The sequence below is a fragment of the Salminus brasiliensis genome, chromosome 6, assembly GCF_030463535.1.
Source record: "Salminus brasiliensis chromosome 6, fSalBra1.hap2, whole genome shotgun sequence".
NCBI lineage: Eukaryota > Metazoa > Chordata > Actinopteri > Characiformes > Bryconidae > Salminus > Salminus brasiliensis.
The window spans coordinates 30,843,493-30,860,459 of NC_132883.1; the positions used below are offsets into that span (position 1 = coordinate 30,843,493).

General features: G+C 42.2%; 1 long non-coding RNA gene across 1 annotated transcript; it reads left to right on the forward strand.

The window, feature by feature from the left end:
- The first annotated feature begins 8,505 nt into the window (after positions 1 to 8,505).
- Positions 8,506 to 11,370, forward strand: LOC140556897 (uncharacterized). The gene is made up of 4 exons (XR_011979774.1): positions 8,506 to 8,628; positions 8,791 to 8,911; positions 9,145 to 9,311; positions 10,732 to 11,370. It is a non-coding gene; the product is annotated as an uncharacterized lncRNA (long non-coding RNA).
- The last annotated feature ends 5,597 nt before the right edge of the window (positions 11,371 to 16,967 follow it).

Consider the following 16,967-nt stretch of genomic DNA (forward strand, 5'->3'; position numbering starts at 1 on the left):
TTATTGGGAGCTTTCAGTCTAAACCTACAATGTACAGATTCAGGTTTTTCTGCTGCTAGTCCTAGTATAGGGATATTTCCTCTTAAAATAGACCCAGTAGAATATCCTTGATCTGACAGAGGAGAAAACCTGATGCGTTACATGGAGCCCTGTCCAAGGTTGAATAGAAGAATCCTCCATTTGTACATTGTTTTATTTGTCTCCAGATGGTTTTGACAATATGATGAACATACTGTACAGTACTCTCTCCCTGACCGTTGTGTGTTTCTATCTGCGTTTACTCTGGAGGAACTTGCCGACCGCGGAGGTGCAAGATCTCCAGGCGCTCTGCAAGGAGGTCGTTAAGCTTGACTGCTGCTGTTGTAGAGGCAGTCCAAACTCCACCGACTGAAGACGAGGCTGGAGGCTGCCTGTGGCCTGGAAAAGCAGAGGGTGCAAAAACAGTGGTTTTGAAAAAACCAGAGACCTGGATCATAGTCTTCTACCACGTGACCACATAACGACGAGTCAGCGAGCCATTTCCTCAGCTATTCTCGCTCCACTGCTGACTGCGGGACAGGTGCGTCTGTGCTGACTTAATGGACAACTAAGAGCTTTCGGCTGCATTCGGTTCTCTAACACAGAGATGAGCTTCACCTGAGCCGTCTGGGGTCCATTGTTCTCTCCAGGAACATCAAGAAGGTGCCAGGCCAGGACTGACTAGCAGCTGTAGGGGGCAGTGGTGGCTGGCAGAACCAGACTATGCTGAATAGGATAAGGTGGGAGAAAATGTAGACAGTCTGTAAAGAGGATTTTGAAAGCCAATGAGGAACCCATTCTAAATGTAAGAATTTGCTGGGAAATGAATTCTGTTCTGAATGATGTTGCTTTATTAATCATTGGCTGTTCAGATCAGTAATTTTAGTTAAATAGATCATGAAGCAGACGAACACAGTGATATTTGAGAAGTGAAATGAAGTTAATAGGATTTATAGAAAGTGCAATAATTATTTAAATGAAATTAGGCAGGTGCATAAATTTGGACACCCCAACAGATGAATTACATCAATATTTATTAGATTCTCCTTTTTCAGAAATAACAGCCTCTAAACGCTTCCTATAGCTTCCAATGAGAGTCTGGATTCTGGTTGAAGGTATTTTGGACCAAAACATCTGAACAGACTGACATCTGAAATCTCTGAGAGCTTTTTCTTGGCTGAAAGTTCAGGTAAATCTCTTCATAAGCTCCAGCTTGTTCAGAATGCTGCTGCCACGGAAATCTGATTATATTAGTCCAGTTCTTTCATCCTTACACTGGTTACCTGTTAAATTCAATATAGATTATAAAATACTTCTAACATATTAATTTCTCAATGATCTGACCCCACATTATCTGGAGGAACTTTTTACACCTTACAACCCTCCACATACACTCCACTCACAAGATGCTGGCCTATTATCAGTCCCACGTATTAGAAAAACCAGTGCAGGAGGAAGAGCGTTCTTTTATAAAGCCCCCAACTTTGGAACAACCTCCCTGTTAATCTACAGGAATCAGACACACTCTCAGTCTTTAAATCTGGAGTGAAAACTTCTCTCTTTACACCAGCTTTCAGAGAACTCTCCAGTTGTGTGTTCTGTCCTGCTCTGATTACAGTTCACCACTGTTCTGTCCTGCTCTGATTATAGGCTGTTCATTACTATTATTGTGGTTGTGTCTCTAACTATTTCTGCTACAGGTCTACAGGTCACTAAACGTAAAGCTTGTTCTAATCTTCATCTTTCTCTCAGAGAGAACTGTGTGGGAGTTGGTCAGATTTTATGGTCAGATTTTAACTGAATCTCTTGTGATTCTTAAAATCTGTTTAGTCTTTATATAGTACATCATTACTTCAGCTAGAAATATTCATCTGTAAGTGATCGTGTCTCATTGATGCTTTTCAGACTAACACAGTTTCAGTTTCTCACTTGTATCTCAGACCTGTTTCTGAAACAGTGTTTAATGTTGTAGTGAGGATGTCGTGGCAGATTATAGGAATATGATATTTATGTGGTGAAATTAGTTTTATTACATTTCATGAAATTTACATTTTACCACTTAAATATTTTCATATTTGCTCATGAAACCTTCATCTATGGGTAAATTACATCTATACAGTCTTGTACAGCTGACTTGTTGAGTGAATCTAAAAATAACCTGCATCTTTATTCACGTCTGACTCAGGGTGCCTGGTTTGCAGGACAATTCACAGAGACTTAGGTCTGGAGAATAAGGTTTCTCTTGAGCAAATGACCAAAAAATGGGACAACTTAAAATATATATATATATGGTGCTTGTCATGTTCCACATAATGATAATGACTGTAGGTATAAGGGCTTGCGCTGGGTGTCTGTTATGTTACATTATCCAAACCAGAAATCCAGTGTTTAGAAAGTGTTTTCAGAGATTCCCAACTTCTCACTGGTGCTGGGCAAAGGCTGAGCACAGAATGATGTGGTATCTTTTCTGTACAAGCAGCTAATAGGGACAACACTGTACCATCACATTTACGTGTTTTAGGGGCTAAGAAGTCCCTCTACAGGGATGGGCACTGAGCAGGGTGAGGCCACAGCAGCCACATTGTGCTGGTTTGGGGCGGTGCGTGTCATCCTGGGAGGCAAACCTTCAGGAGGATCACAAGTGCTCCACTGCCAGCACCACCAGCTGATGTGGCCTCAACAAGTAAAGGCTCAGACACAGAGGTTGCCTACAAAGGGGAAGATGATGCGCCCTCCTGTGCCAAGTCTGACCCTGTGAGCCAGTCAGTTCCCTCTACCAGCAGGAGTGCCTCCTGTCCCCCCTCAGGAAGTCCAGCAGCCAAAAGGAGAAGACGTACTGACTCAGCAGAGGTGCTGGAGTTTCCTTGTGAAAACTAAGTCCTGCTAGTTACCTGCCCAACACCATTCTTTCAGTGGAGCTTCATGCTGTGGGGGTATATTTCAGTGTCTGGGACAGGGAGACTGGGTCAGGGTTGAGGGAAAGCTGAATGGAGTTCAGATATATTCTTAATGGAAACCTGATCCAGAGCACACAGGACCTCAGACAGGGCAAAGATTCACCTTCCAACAAGACAATGACTCAAGACAACGCAGGAATGGCTTAGAGACGACTCTGTGAATACTACTGAGTGGCCAACCAGAGCCCTGCCTTACACTCTATCAGAAATCTCTGGAGAGACCTAAAAAAGGCTGTCCACCGATGTCCCCATCCAACCTTACGGAGAGGATCTGCAGAGAAGAAAGGCAGAAAATCCCCAAATCCAGGTGAGCAAACCTTGTGGCATCATATCCAAGAAGACTGGAGGCTGTAATCACTGCCAAATGTGCTTCAACTAAGTACCAAGTAAAGGGTCTGAATACTTATGTCAATGCAACATTTTAGTTTTTTAATTTTTTTATTTATTTATTTTTTTTATTTGCTTTGCTTAACTTTGTCGTTACGGGATAAACATGGTGCTAGTGTCTAAAGCTGTATATTTTCCTTCATAATGCCACTTTTATTAAAGGTGTATGTTTCCTGATTAAGATTATATTAATAAAATGCCAGAGAAAGAAAAGAAAATCCCAGCAACACTAAGTATAGAAAAAATTATCCTTTATATCTGTTATTATTTACAGTTATTAATTTAAGTTACTTTTAATAAGCTGTTAAATTGTTGTAAACACAGTTTAAGATAACAAGTTTATCATTTTCAATTTAGAGATTCAGAAAGTATTTATTCAGGTTTAGGAGGGACTTTTATTTTGACAGGATTTCGTTCGCTATTCTGGTCAAGTGTAGCTAGATTCACAATGCTAGCTCGTTGCGCTCGGGTCTGCAGCGGGACCGGGGAACTGACACGCCTTGAAACGTGATTGCGTAACGAAGCGTCACTTCCGGCGATCACGTGATCTCCGGTATGTTTGAGCGCGTGTTTGGATTCGGTTCTTCTTTAGAAGCTCGACTCGTGATTCGACACAGAGCGTCGAGCGACCGGCCCTCCTTTCTAGTCTTTACTCTCAGCTCTGTCTCCTTCCTCTGAGACAGCTGCTGTGATCCTGGAGCTCTCTGCTCCCTGTGCTGCTGTACAGTCCTCTGTCTCACGGAGGCTCGTCGTCTCCTCTCCCAAGAAGCAGCAGTGTGCAGCACAAACGAGCCCTTTAGAAACTGCTCAAGCTGTGTGACTGTGGGTGTCTTTCATTTAGAGTCTGTGACACAAAGTAAGCTGCTGTTCATTTAGTTTGGGAATGGCTTAGTTCTGTTGCTATGCTAGCTTTCTCCTTAGCAACATAGCTTCAGTGTTTATCTATGTATTACTGAATCTTCATGGATTATTTCTTCACATGTTTCACTGTTCTGAGCTGTTTTAGGTTAGTATGGATGGTGTAATTCTGTGGATTTGTGCTAAATTTGTGTTCTTGGTCAACGTCCTGGTGTTTATTGAACTACTGCTCAGAGGCTGTTGCTGTTCCTCTCTTCGTCCTTGTGGGGGCGCTAAAACCCCATAGTTTAAGCTGTGGAAACGGTCAGAGGCAGGTTAAAGCTGGTGTCTTGCTAGAAGCTCTGAGTGGTAATTATTAGCTTAGTTTCTCCTGCCTGTTGAGCGTATACACATCTCTCTTTGAATGAAGTCATTTAGTAGCACTACGATATAGACCTGGAACCTTTCTGAACTTCACCCCCCCCTTACTGAATCTATAGGTCCAGCCAGGTCAATCTGTACTGCTTTTGGCGGCCGCGGAGGAACAAGCTCTCCAGATGCTCTGCAGGGAGGTCGTCAAGCCTGACCGAATGATCCAGCTGCTGTTGTAGAGGCAGTCCAAACTCCACCCACGGAAGACGAGGCTGGAAGCTGCCTGTGACTCCTCCAACACGACCGTTTTAACTGCAGCACTATCGGTGCGGCAACTCCTCAGGTCCGTGTTCTCACTGTTGGAGATTCTTCTGTAAAAAAGTATCGACCCTAAAGAGTAATGCTGCGGTCTTCTGTTTTCCAGGTGACCGTGTCCTGGACATCACCAGGTGACTTTGGCACCATCGTTCTTCACTGTTCTAATAGTGGAGACTATTCTCAGGTCTGTCTGTGCTGATTTCGTAGAGAACTGGGAGAGCTTTCGGCTGCGTCCGGTCCTCTAACACAGAGATGAGCTTCACCTGAGCCGTCTGGGGTCCATCGTTCTCTCCGGTAACATCAAGCAGGTGCCAGGCCAGGACTGACTGACCCTTCCCAGTCACACTGTCAGGTTAGTGAACTGCATAGTTGGAAGGTAAGTGATTTACATGATTTACTTGATTCCACCCATTTATTCTGTCACTTTTCTGCTTGTATTAAAAAGTAATAGATCAGTGTCACTCATAGCGTTTCAGACAAATCCTGCAGTATTGAGACTCTCGGATGGTTTGTAATTGAAATGTCAGAAAATCTTAATTTATATTTCTGAGTACAAGCAGTTCCGCATTGAATTTGGGCTGTTAAATATACAGTGGGGCAAAAAAGTATTTCTTCAGCCACTGATTGTGCTGATTGTGAAGTTCTCCCACCTAGACAAATAAGAGGTCTGTAATTTATTATAGATACACTTCAACTATGAGAGACAAAATGAGAAATAAAGCCAGGAAACACAGTGTAGGATTTTTAAAGAATTTATTTGTAAATTTTGGTGGAAAAGAAGTATTTGGTCACCCACAAACAAGCAAGATTTCTGGCTCTCACAGACCTGCAGACTTCTTTAAGGAGCTCTTCTGTCCTCCACTCGTTACCTGTATTAATGGCACCTGTTTGAGGCTGTGGACCGGTGTCTTTTATACAGATAACGAGGTCAAACAGTCAGACTCCAAACCTCCAACCTGCTTAAGCCAGTACATGTCCAGACCTGTCTGAAGTGAACCACCTTAGTTCACTAGATCTCTGTGAAGCTAAATCAAGGGCGTAGGTTTGTTTATTAGCTTCCAGGGGGTCCTGTGTGAACTGATTTTATGACCCCCACCAATGTGAGTGTTTCTGTATTTATGATGAACTTGAAACTCAAACCAAGTAGTATTAAATTTACCACTTCACCCAATTTTAGGTAGGAGGGTTTTTCTCTTCTCCTTTAAGTAATCTAAGCAGTCTTAGCCAGCACCTTTTGATCAAGATTTACCCAGATAAAGCTCTTGAGGAGTCACCCCGAATATTGCTGTTGTAGGGGAAGGCTGGATCGTCTGTTTGTCTTTTGGAATCATGTTTGAGTCTTCAGTCATTTTTAAGAAAACCAAAACGTGTGCCTGTGTTGTTGAGTCTGTTTGACATCGATCACACATTAGATTCATGTTTTAAACCAATTCTGCCAGCCTTGCCTCTCCAGTGTAATGAATGCACTATTTTAATCTGAATTATAATGTGTTTTAAACATATAGATGAGGAGAGTTATCTACCTTATTTTACCACCATTCAGTAAATATATTGATGTGTATATATAGATGTATTAAAGCAGCAGTAGGTGGAGGGTCCAAGTTTTTGTTTTTTTTGGTCAGACTCAGTTCTGAAGTCTTCCACTGGTGTTACGTTTACTGCAGGATTAAAGTGTTTCTCTACATTCCTAAGATTGACTGATCGAGTTGATTCTTTAAGTGCAGAGAAGCAAATCCCACTACCACAGTTTTGGAGGTTCCACCAAGATCCCAATATTCCTCTGGGTCCAGAGTTTTCAGAGACAGGATCAGAAACAGACAGAGGCGGCCGCCGTCATCCCAATGAGTGATTCTGAGGCAGTTCAGGCACTCTACTGACTCCGAGACTCTGTACCCGAGGTGACTGTAAATAAATGAATTAGACTGTTTGCCTTACATATTTAGAATAAACAGGAAGAGACGAGACGCCGTATTCTTAGACCTTCAGGTTACTTTAATCTGGACCCCTTTGATATTTTCATTTTCACATTTGTTTTAGACCATTGACTTTTTGCAGCGATCCGGACTCAAAGGACGAAGATGTCCAAAGCATTGCCTTAAGATCATTTGAGTCTCTCAGTTGTCTGAACTGGGGAATTTATTGGGATCCAGATGTGTTTTAAATTGGAAGATTCTAAGATTTTGTCTTTGAATATTTTGATTCTCAGGGTTGTTTAAAGCGGAGACTTTTTCAGAATTTCAGATTTATTCAAATTAAGTTTCTAAGATATGATTTTACGATATTTAATTCTCAGTACTGTTCAGTCTAGAGAATTTTGTAAAGGGAATGTATTTGTTAGGAAATGTAAAGATTTTAAATCAAGGTTTTGGAAAAAAAAAATGTTAATTTTCAGGACTGTTCAAATCAGATTTTGAAGGTTATAAGACAAGGGAGCAGAGTTTACAATACCCTAAGAATTCAGACTATACACGTGAAGTAAATAAAAAGGAGACATTGTTACAAGCTCAGTTAATGTACTGTTGGACTGAGGCAGGGGACTCTGGAGCGGGCGAGATTGAAGGTAGGAGAGATAGTGCTTGTTTTAATTGTGGGTAATCAGACTGTTCTGCGAGATTGCAATATTTAGTAGATCCTCCTTTTGCAGAAATAACAGCCTCCAAACGCTTCCTATTGCTTCCAATGAGGGTCTGGATTCTGGTTGAAGGTATTTTGGACGTTCTTCTTTACAAAACATCTCCAGTTCTCCAGCTTTAAATCACACCCCAGATTTTCTGTAATATTCAGGTCTGGGGACTGAGATGGCCGTTCCAGAATGTCCTTGTTCCTCTGCATGAGTGCCTTAGTAGATTTTGAGCAGTGTTTTGGGTCATTGCGCTAAATAGTTGAACAATGCACAGTGACTCCATCTGCAGCAAGATGATGATGTAAGTCTTTGGTGCCTTTCTGTGGGTTGACTATGACTGTTCTCACCATCCTTCGCCTTTTCTTGGCCTGCCACTTCGGGCCGTGACTAGAACTGTGCCTGTGGTCTTCCATTTCCTCACAGTGTTCCTCACAGTGGAAACTGACAGCTGAAATCTGAGAGAGCTTTTTGTATCCTTCCCCTGAACCATGATGTTGAACGATCTTTGTTTTCAGGTCATTTGTGAGTTGTTTTGAGGCTGCCATGTTTCCACTCTTCAGAGAAGAAGAGGAGAAAAATTTGCAACTGGCCACTTTAACCTCCTTCTCATAATTGGATTCACCTGTATATGTAGGTCAAGGGTCAATGAGCTTACAAAACAAATTTAGTGTTTTAATAATTAGTGCTAAAGGTATTCAAATCAATAAAACAACAAGGGTGCCCACATTTATGCACCTGCCTAATTTTGTTTAAATAATCTTTGTCTTTTTCTCTCTCCCCTCATGTCCTGAGCTGCCTGTCTGGAGTTGCCCTTTTTTGGTTCAGTTCCTGCTTCTTAGTATCAGGCCTGTCCCTCTACTCAGCAGCCTTCACCTGCTTCATCCCTCAAGGACAACCCCTTAGGGCAGTGTTCTCATTGATGGATATTCTACTGAAAACCACTTAAAGTATTGAGCCCCAAGAGTAACACCACTGTCTCCTGTTTTCCAGATGCCAACTTCACCTGGTTGCTTCCCTTGGCACTGTGGCAGCGTGATGCCTTTGACACAATCATTCTTTACTGTTCTCCTCCCGATGCAGCGAGTTCCTGATTTTAGTGAACTGAATAGTTGGCAGGTAAGTAATTTTACATAGTTTTTCTATTTTAATAACCATTTATTCTGTAATTTCTCTGCTTGTATTAAAAATGAATTTGGTCAGTATCTGACACCCAGTCCTGAAGTGCTTTCCCATCTCTCTTTGAAACGTGTGTACCATGTCTGTCTCCCTCTGTTTGAGCATCATCTTGAGCATCAGTTTTGGACTCTTGAACCTCTTCTGGAGTCTGATCAACACTGCTGGCTGTTGGAATGGGGGGGTGCACCCATCTCATCTTGGGATCATCAGCTTTCATTGACTGGTCAGTCTGGGTTTGCTGTTCTTTAACACACTTTGTATGAAATTTCACAAGCCTGTGTTTAAGGGCTTTCCCTGTGTCTGGATAGTAGACTAGGTATGATGGACTGTTCTTGTCTGTCCCTACAAAGACTCCCTTTCACATTTTGACTCTAGCTTCTATCTGTCATGTTTGTAAGTGTAGCATGCTGCTCCACATACTCTCCTCTTTGAAAGGTTATGCTTTCTCTCTCTCAGCGTAGAGTCATTGAAATTCATATATAGAGCTGCTGAGGTCGTACGCCTTTTCACCTGAGCCGCCTGGGGTACATCGTTCTCTCCGGGAACATAAAGAAGGTGCCAGACCAGGACTGACTGACCCCTCCCAGTCACACTGTCAGGTTAATGAACTGCATAATTGGCAGGTAAGTGATTTACATGTTTCCACCCATTTATTCTGTCACATTTCTGCTTCTATTAAAACGTAATAGATCAGTGATACTCTGAGCATTTCACTCAAATCCTGCAGTATTGAGACTGTCATGGTTTGTAATTGTAACGTCGGAAAATCTGCTTTAAAAATCTTATTAGAATTTATATAAATTCTTCCATCTTTCCAAGTACAAGCAGTTCTACTGTTAAATTTGGGCTGTTAAATATACGATCTCTAGCCCCTAAAGCAGCCATTGTCAATGAAGTTATTTTAAATTGGGTGAAATTGGGTAATAGAACAGTAAAACACTGGTTTTATAGTCTCCATACATTGCCCCCTGAATTTACTAGGAAGTGACTTATTGGGGGCTTTCAGTCTAAACCTTAACCTACAGTCTAAACACTACAATGTCACAGTGGAAACTGACAGCTGAAATCTGAGAGAGCTTTTTGTATCCTTCCCCTAAACCATGATGTTGAACGATCTTTGTTTTCAGGTCATTTGTGAGTTGTTTTGAGGCTCCCATGTTTCCACTCTTCAGAGAAGAAGAGGAGAAAAACTTGCAACTGGCCACTTTAACCTCCTTCTCATAATTGGATTCACATGTATATGTAGGTCAAGGGTCAATGAGCTTAGAAAACAAATTTAGTGTTTTAATAGTTTGTGCTAAAGGTATTCAAATCAATAAAACAAGGGTGCCCACATTTATGCACCTGCCTAATTTTGTTTAAATAATTATTGCACACTTTCTGTAAATCCTATAAACTTCATTTCTCTTCTCAAATATCACTGTGTTCATCTACTTTGATGTATTCAACTGAAATTGATGATCTGAATAACCATTAATTTTATAAAGGAAAATCGTCAAAATTATCATAGTTGCCCAAATTTTTACACCTTACAACCCTCCACGTACACTCCGCTCACAAGATGCTGGCCTATTATCGGTCCAACATATTAGAAAAACCAGTGCAGGAGGAAGAGCGTTCTTTTATAAAGCCCCCAACTTTGGAACAACCTCCCTGTTAATGTACAGGAATCAGACACACTCTCAGTCTTTAAATCTGGAGTAAAAACTTCTCTCTTTACACCAGCTTTCAGAGAACTCTCCAGTTCTGTGTTCTGTCCTGCTCTGATTACAGTTCACCACTATTCTGTCCTGCTCTGATTACAGGCTGTTTATTACTATTATTGTGGTTGTGTCTCTATTTCTGCTACAGGTCTACAGGGCACTAAACGTAAAGCTTGTTCTAATCTTCTTCATTTTCTCTCTCTCCTCATGTCCTGAGCTGCCTGTCTGGAGTTGCCCTTTTTTGGTTCAGTTTCTGTGTCTTGGTACTTTAATGGGGGACTTGGTACTATTTTTGTGGCTATGTCTTTTTATTTGTTTTATCTTCTGTGTTTTTACTCAGGAGCTCTTCAGGAGGTCGTCAAGATCCATTACGGCAGATCCAGCTGCTGTTGTAGAGGCAGTCCAAACTCCACTGGCGGAAGACAAGGCTGGGGCTGCCCGTCACCTCCATCGTGACCGCGGGGGACACAGAGGGTCAGCGTCTCCTCTCCCGCGCCTGAGAGGGCCTGGAAGTGTCAGCGTGGCTGGGAAAAGCCGAGGACTGTTCCACCACTTCAGCCGTTTTTCACATCTGCCAGCTGGTTCGAGGACCTCAGCTCTTCACCTCACCCGAGTCCTCAGGGCGGTGTTCTCACTCTTGGAGATTCTTCTGTAAAAACCCTGAACAGTAATGCTGCGGTCTCCTGTTTTGCAGGTGCCCGTGTTCCGGACATTGCAAGGTGGCTTTGTCACCATCGTTCTCCACTATTCTCCTGATGCAGCTTGGCCCTGAAGAAGCACTGCTGTACACTTCTGTACACTGTTCAGAAAAAGTCAGACACCAGGATCATCGTCTTTAACCCCCCAGACACCCCCCCTCCCTTCCGCCCACTTACTGACAAGTGTAACTGACTGACTGTACAGCAAGGTGTTTTTGTCAGACTCCGTTCTGAAGTCTTCCACCGGCGTTACGTTTACTGCATGATTAAAGTGTTTCTCTACATTCCTAAGACTGACTGATTGAGTTGATTCTTTAAGTGCAGAGAAGCAAATCCCACTACCACAGTTTTGGAGGTTCCACCGAGATCCCAATATTCCTCTGGGTCCAGAGTTTTCAGAGACAGGATCAGAAACAGACAGAGGCGGCCGCCGTCATCCCAATGAGTGATTCTGAGTCAATTCAGGCACTCTACTGACTCCGAGACTCTGTACCCGAGGTGACTGTGCCAAATAAGATAGTGAGTACAACAGTTTCAGTACTTATGAAGGAGTCAGTACCCATATCCATCAGTACGGACACAATTCTAACAGTGGATGTTTCAGGCTTACCACTCAACATTTTTGCAGTCCTGTGAAGGTGAAATTGGGTAATAGATCAGTAAAACACAAAATTTACTAGAACGTGACTTATTGGGAGCTTTCAGTCTAAACCTACAATGTACAGATTCAGGTTTTTCTGCTGCCCTAGTATAGGTCTAATACATCTTATTTAGATCAGGATATTTCTACTCTAGAATTAAAAGACTCTCTGTCAGATGAAAAAAGGGAAGTAGCCAGGATTGGACGGCATGACGAGTTTAATTCATTCTTCTAGCTTCATTCTTATTCTTCAGCAGGGATAATTTAGCTCAGTTATCCCTGCTGAAATTAGCAGCAACAACATCATGAAATTCCTTGGATTTTTAGTGTAATATTCTCTGTTTTATCATTAATGTCAGTCCCAAACCACAGCGATGGACAATGATGAATGCTGCACTACATACCTACAGTACTTTAGCTCCGTTACAGAAGACGATTTGCTCAATATAATGAGCTCCTCTAAATCGTCATCATGTAGATTAGAGCCGGTACAAACACCGCTGTTTAAACAGGCACTGCCAAAGGTTGGTAAACCATTAATTGACATAGTTAATGCATCTCTTGGGATGAAATCTCTTGACCTAAATCTCTTAAATTGGCGATTATAAAGCCCATTATTAAAAAGCCTAATCTGGACCCCCATGACCTGGCCAGTTGTAGACCAAGTTCTAATCTACCCTTCGTCGCCAACATTTTAGTTCTCTCCCCCCTCATTTCCTGAGCTGCCTGTCTGGCGTTGCCCTTTTTTTGGGTCAGTTCCTGTGTTTTGGTATCGGGCCTGTCCCGCTACTCAGCAGAGTTCCAACACAACCATCCTAACACCCCCCACCCCCCCCCTCTCTCTCTCGTACTGAGATGCCCTGCCATGGAGGTATCCATTGATCCATGTTCCAGAATCAGGCCTGTCCCTCTACTCAGCAGAGCTTTTTTTACACAAGTCTCCTAACCCTTTCTTTCTTCCTTTCGTTTCTCTCTTTATCTCTTTTGCATGTGCTGTGGTGCCCTGTTCCTCCTGCTGTGCCCTGATGTTTGCTCAGATACACATACTTAATCAGCACTTTAACATTAATGTTCATCATATGTCCAGCACCTACTCACAAACATACTTCATAACCTGCTCCTACATTAGCTATAGCTCTGCATTATCTCTCTGTTCAGCACCTACTCACACTCCTACTTCATAACCTGCTCCTACATTAGCTATAGCTCTTCATTATCTCTCTGTTCAGCACCTACTCACACTCCTACTTCATAACCTGTCCCCCACATAGTTTGTAATTGTAATGTCAGAATATTGGTTTTAACATTGTTGTTGTTTAGGGGTTTATCATTTTAATATTTATATTAAATATTTGAGTCCTTGTTGCGACTGACTGCAGTGGTTATTACAACAGATGTCCAGAATTCTTTAGGTAATTTGATCTCTACTAGCATTCACCTTTCCATATCAAATAGGCTTCTCCAATTTTTTAGATGTTGTGATCAAGGTGCTGAGGTCTCAAGCCTTATGCCTTTCTTTCTGATCAACTCCACCACTCTACTGACTCCGAGACTCTGTACCCGAGGTGACTGTAAGTAAATGAAATAGACTGTTTGCCTTACGAATTTAGAATAAACAGGAGGAGACGAAACGCCGTATTCTTAGACCTTCTGGTTACTTTAATCCGGATCCCTTTTGATATTTCAATTTTCAGATTGGTTTTAGACCATTGACTTTTTGCAGCGATCCAGACTCAAAGGACAAAGATGTCCAAAGCATTGCCTTAAGATCATTTCAGTCTCACGGTTGTCTTCGAAACTTCAAATTTTAATAAATTTGGATCCCTGAAAAAGTCTCTGGTTTGATCAACCCTGAGAATCAAAATATTCAGACAATGACTGAAAATCCCTTGCTGTGAACTCTGTGCCATTATCTGAACAAATACATTTATTGTTCCATATGGAGAAAAGTCAGTCCAGCATCACTCTGTAGCTTCTACACTTTCACCCTTCATTTTCAGGAAGTTCACAGACTACACCCGAGTTATCCTCAGTAAACGCCAGAGTGTCTCTACAACCCCTTTTGCACCCTGGATCTATAGGAACAGCTAGGTCAGTATGTACTAGTTAAAGTACTGCTTTTGCTCGAGCATCAGGTTCTTCAAAACACTGTTTTGAAAAAGCCAGACACCAGGATCATAGTCTTCTACCACGTGACCACATAACGATTAATGAGCGAGCCATTTCCTCAGCTATTCTCGCTCCGCTGCGGGCTGCGGGACAGGTGCGTCTGTGCTGACTTAATGGACAACTAAGAGCTTTCGGCTGCATTCGGTTCTCTAACACCGAGATGAGCTTCACCTGAGCCGTCTGGGGTCCATTGTTCTCTCCAGGAACATCAAGAAGGTGCCAGGCCAGGACTGACTAGTAGCTGTAGGGGTAGTGGTGGCTGGCAGAACCAGAACCAGACTATGCTGAATAGGATAAGGTGGGAGAAAATGTAGACAGTCTGTAAAGAGGATTTTGAAACCCAGTGAGGAACCCATTCTAAATGTAAGAATTTACTGGGAAATGAATTCTGTTCTGAATGATTTTGCTTTATTAATCATTGGCTGTTCAGATCAGTAATTTTAGTTAAATAGATCATGAAGCAGACGAACACAGTGATATTTGAGAAGTGAAATAAAGTAAATAGGATTTATAGAAAGTGCAATAATTATTTAAATGAAATTAGGCAGGTGCATAAATTTGGACACCCCAACAGATGAATTACATCAATATTTATTAGATTCTCCTTTTTCAGAAATAACAGCCTCTAAACGCTTCCTATAGCTTCCAATGAGAGTCTGGATTCTGGTTGAAGGTATTGAAGGTATGGACCAAAACATCTGAACAGACTGACATCTGAATTCTCTGAGAGCTTTTTCTTGGCTGAAAGTTCAGGTAAATCTCTTCATAAGCTCCAGCTTGTTCAGAATGCTGCTGCCACGGAAATCTGATCATATTAGTCCAGTTCTTTCATCCTTACACTGGTTACCTGTTAAATTCAGTACAGATTATAAAATACTTCTAACATATTAATCTCTCGATGGTCTGACCCCACATTATCTGGAGGAACTTTTTACACCTTACAACCCTCCACGTACACTTTGCTCACAAGATGCTGGCCTATTATCAGTCCCACATATTAGAAAAACCAGTGCAGGAGGAAGAGCGTTCTTTTATAAAGCCCCCAACTTTGGAACAATCTCCCTGTTAATCTACAGGAATCAGACACACTCTCAGTCTTTAAATCTGGAGTAAAAACTTCTCTCTTTACACCAGCTTTCAGAGAACTCTCCAGTTGTGTGTTCTGTCCTGCTCTGATTACAGTTCACCACTGTTCTGTCCTGCTCTGATTACAGGCTGTTCATTACTATTATTGTGGTTGTGTCTCTAACTATTTCTGCTACAGGTCTACAGGTCACTAAACGTAAAGCTTGTTCTAATCTTCATCTTTCTCTCAGAGAGGACTGTGTGGGAGTTGGTCAGATTTTATTGGAATAACGGAATCTTTTGTGTGATTCTTAAAATCTGTTTAGTCTTTATGTAGTACATCATTACTTCAGCTAGAAATATTCATCTGTAAGTGATCGTGTCTCACTGATGCTTTTCAGACTAACACAGTTTCAGTTTCTCACTTGTATCTCAAACCTGTATCTGAAACAGCGTTTAATGTTGTAGTGAGGATGTCGTGGCAGATTATAGGAATATGATATTTATGCCACACAGCCACATGGTGCTGGTTTGGGGCAGTGCATGTCATCCTGGGAGGCAAACCTTCAGGAGGATCACAAGTGCTCCACTGCCAGCACCACCAGCTGATGTGGCCTCAACAAGTAAAGGCTCAGACACAGAGGTTGCCTACAAAGGGGAAGATGATGCGCCCTCCTGTGCCAAGTCTGACCCTGTGAGCCAGTCAGTTCCCTCTACCAGTAGGAGTGCCTCCTGTCCCCCCTCAGGAAGTCCAGCAGCCAAAAGGAGAAGGCGTACTGACTCTGCAGAGGTGCTGGAGTTTCCTTGTGAAAACTAAGTCCTGCTAGTTACCTGGTGCCCAACACCATTCTTTCAGTGAAGCTTCATGCTGTGGGGGTATATTTCAGGGTCTGGGACAGGGAGACTGGGTCATGGTTGAGGGAAAGCTGAATGGAGTTCAGATATATTCTTAATGGAAACCTGATCCAGAGCACACAGGACCTCAGACAGGGCAAAGATTCACCTTCCAACAAGACAATGACTCAAGACAACGCAGGAATGGCTTAGAGACGACTCTGTGAATACTACTGAGTGGCCAACCAGAGCCCTGCCTTACACCCTATCAGAAATTTCTGGAGAGACCTAAAAAAGGCTGTCCACTGATGTCCCCATCCAACCTTACGGAGAGGATCTGCAGAGAAGAAAGGCAGAAAATCCCCAAATCCAGGTGAGCAAACCTTGTGGCATCATACCCATTTTAGTTTTTCTTTTTTTTTTTTTTTCTTTTTTTTTTTTTATTTGCTTTGCTTTACTTTATCGTTACGGGATAAACATGGTGCTAGTGTCTAAAGCTGTATATTTTCCTTCATAATGCCACTTTTATTTAAGGTGTATGTGTCCTGATTAAGATTAAGTATAGAAAAAATGATCCTTCATATCTGTTATTATTTACAGTTATTAATTTGAGTTACTTTTAATAAGCTGTTAAATGGTTGTAAACACTGTTTTCTTAAACTAGTTGATCATTTTCAATTTCAAGAGTCTAAAAATATTTTTATTCGGGTTTAGGAGGGACTTTTATTTTGACAGGATTTCGTTCGCTATTCTGGTCAAGCGCCTTGAAACGTGATTGCGTAACGAGGCGTCACTTCCGGCGATCACGTGATCTCCGGTATGTTTGAGCGCGTGTTTGGATTCGGTTCTTCTTTAGAAGCTCGACTCGTGATTCGACACAGAGCGTCGAGCGACCGGCCCTCCTTTCTAGTCTTTACTCTCAGCTCTGTCTCCTTCCTTTGAGACAGCTGCTGTGATCCTGGAGCTCTCTGCTCCCTGTGCTGCTGTACAGTCCTCTGTCTCACGGAGGCTCGTCGTCTCCTCTCCCAAGAAGCAGCAGTGTGCAGCACAAACGAGCCCTTTAGAAACTGCTCAAGCTGTGTGACTGTGGGTGTCTTTCATTTAGAGTCTGTGACACAAAGTAAGCTGCTGTTCATTTAGTTTGGGAATGGCTTAGTTCTGTTGCTATGC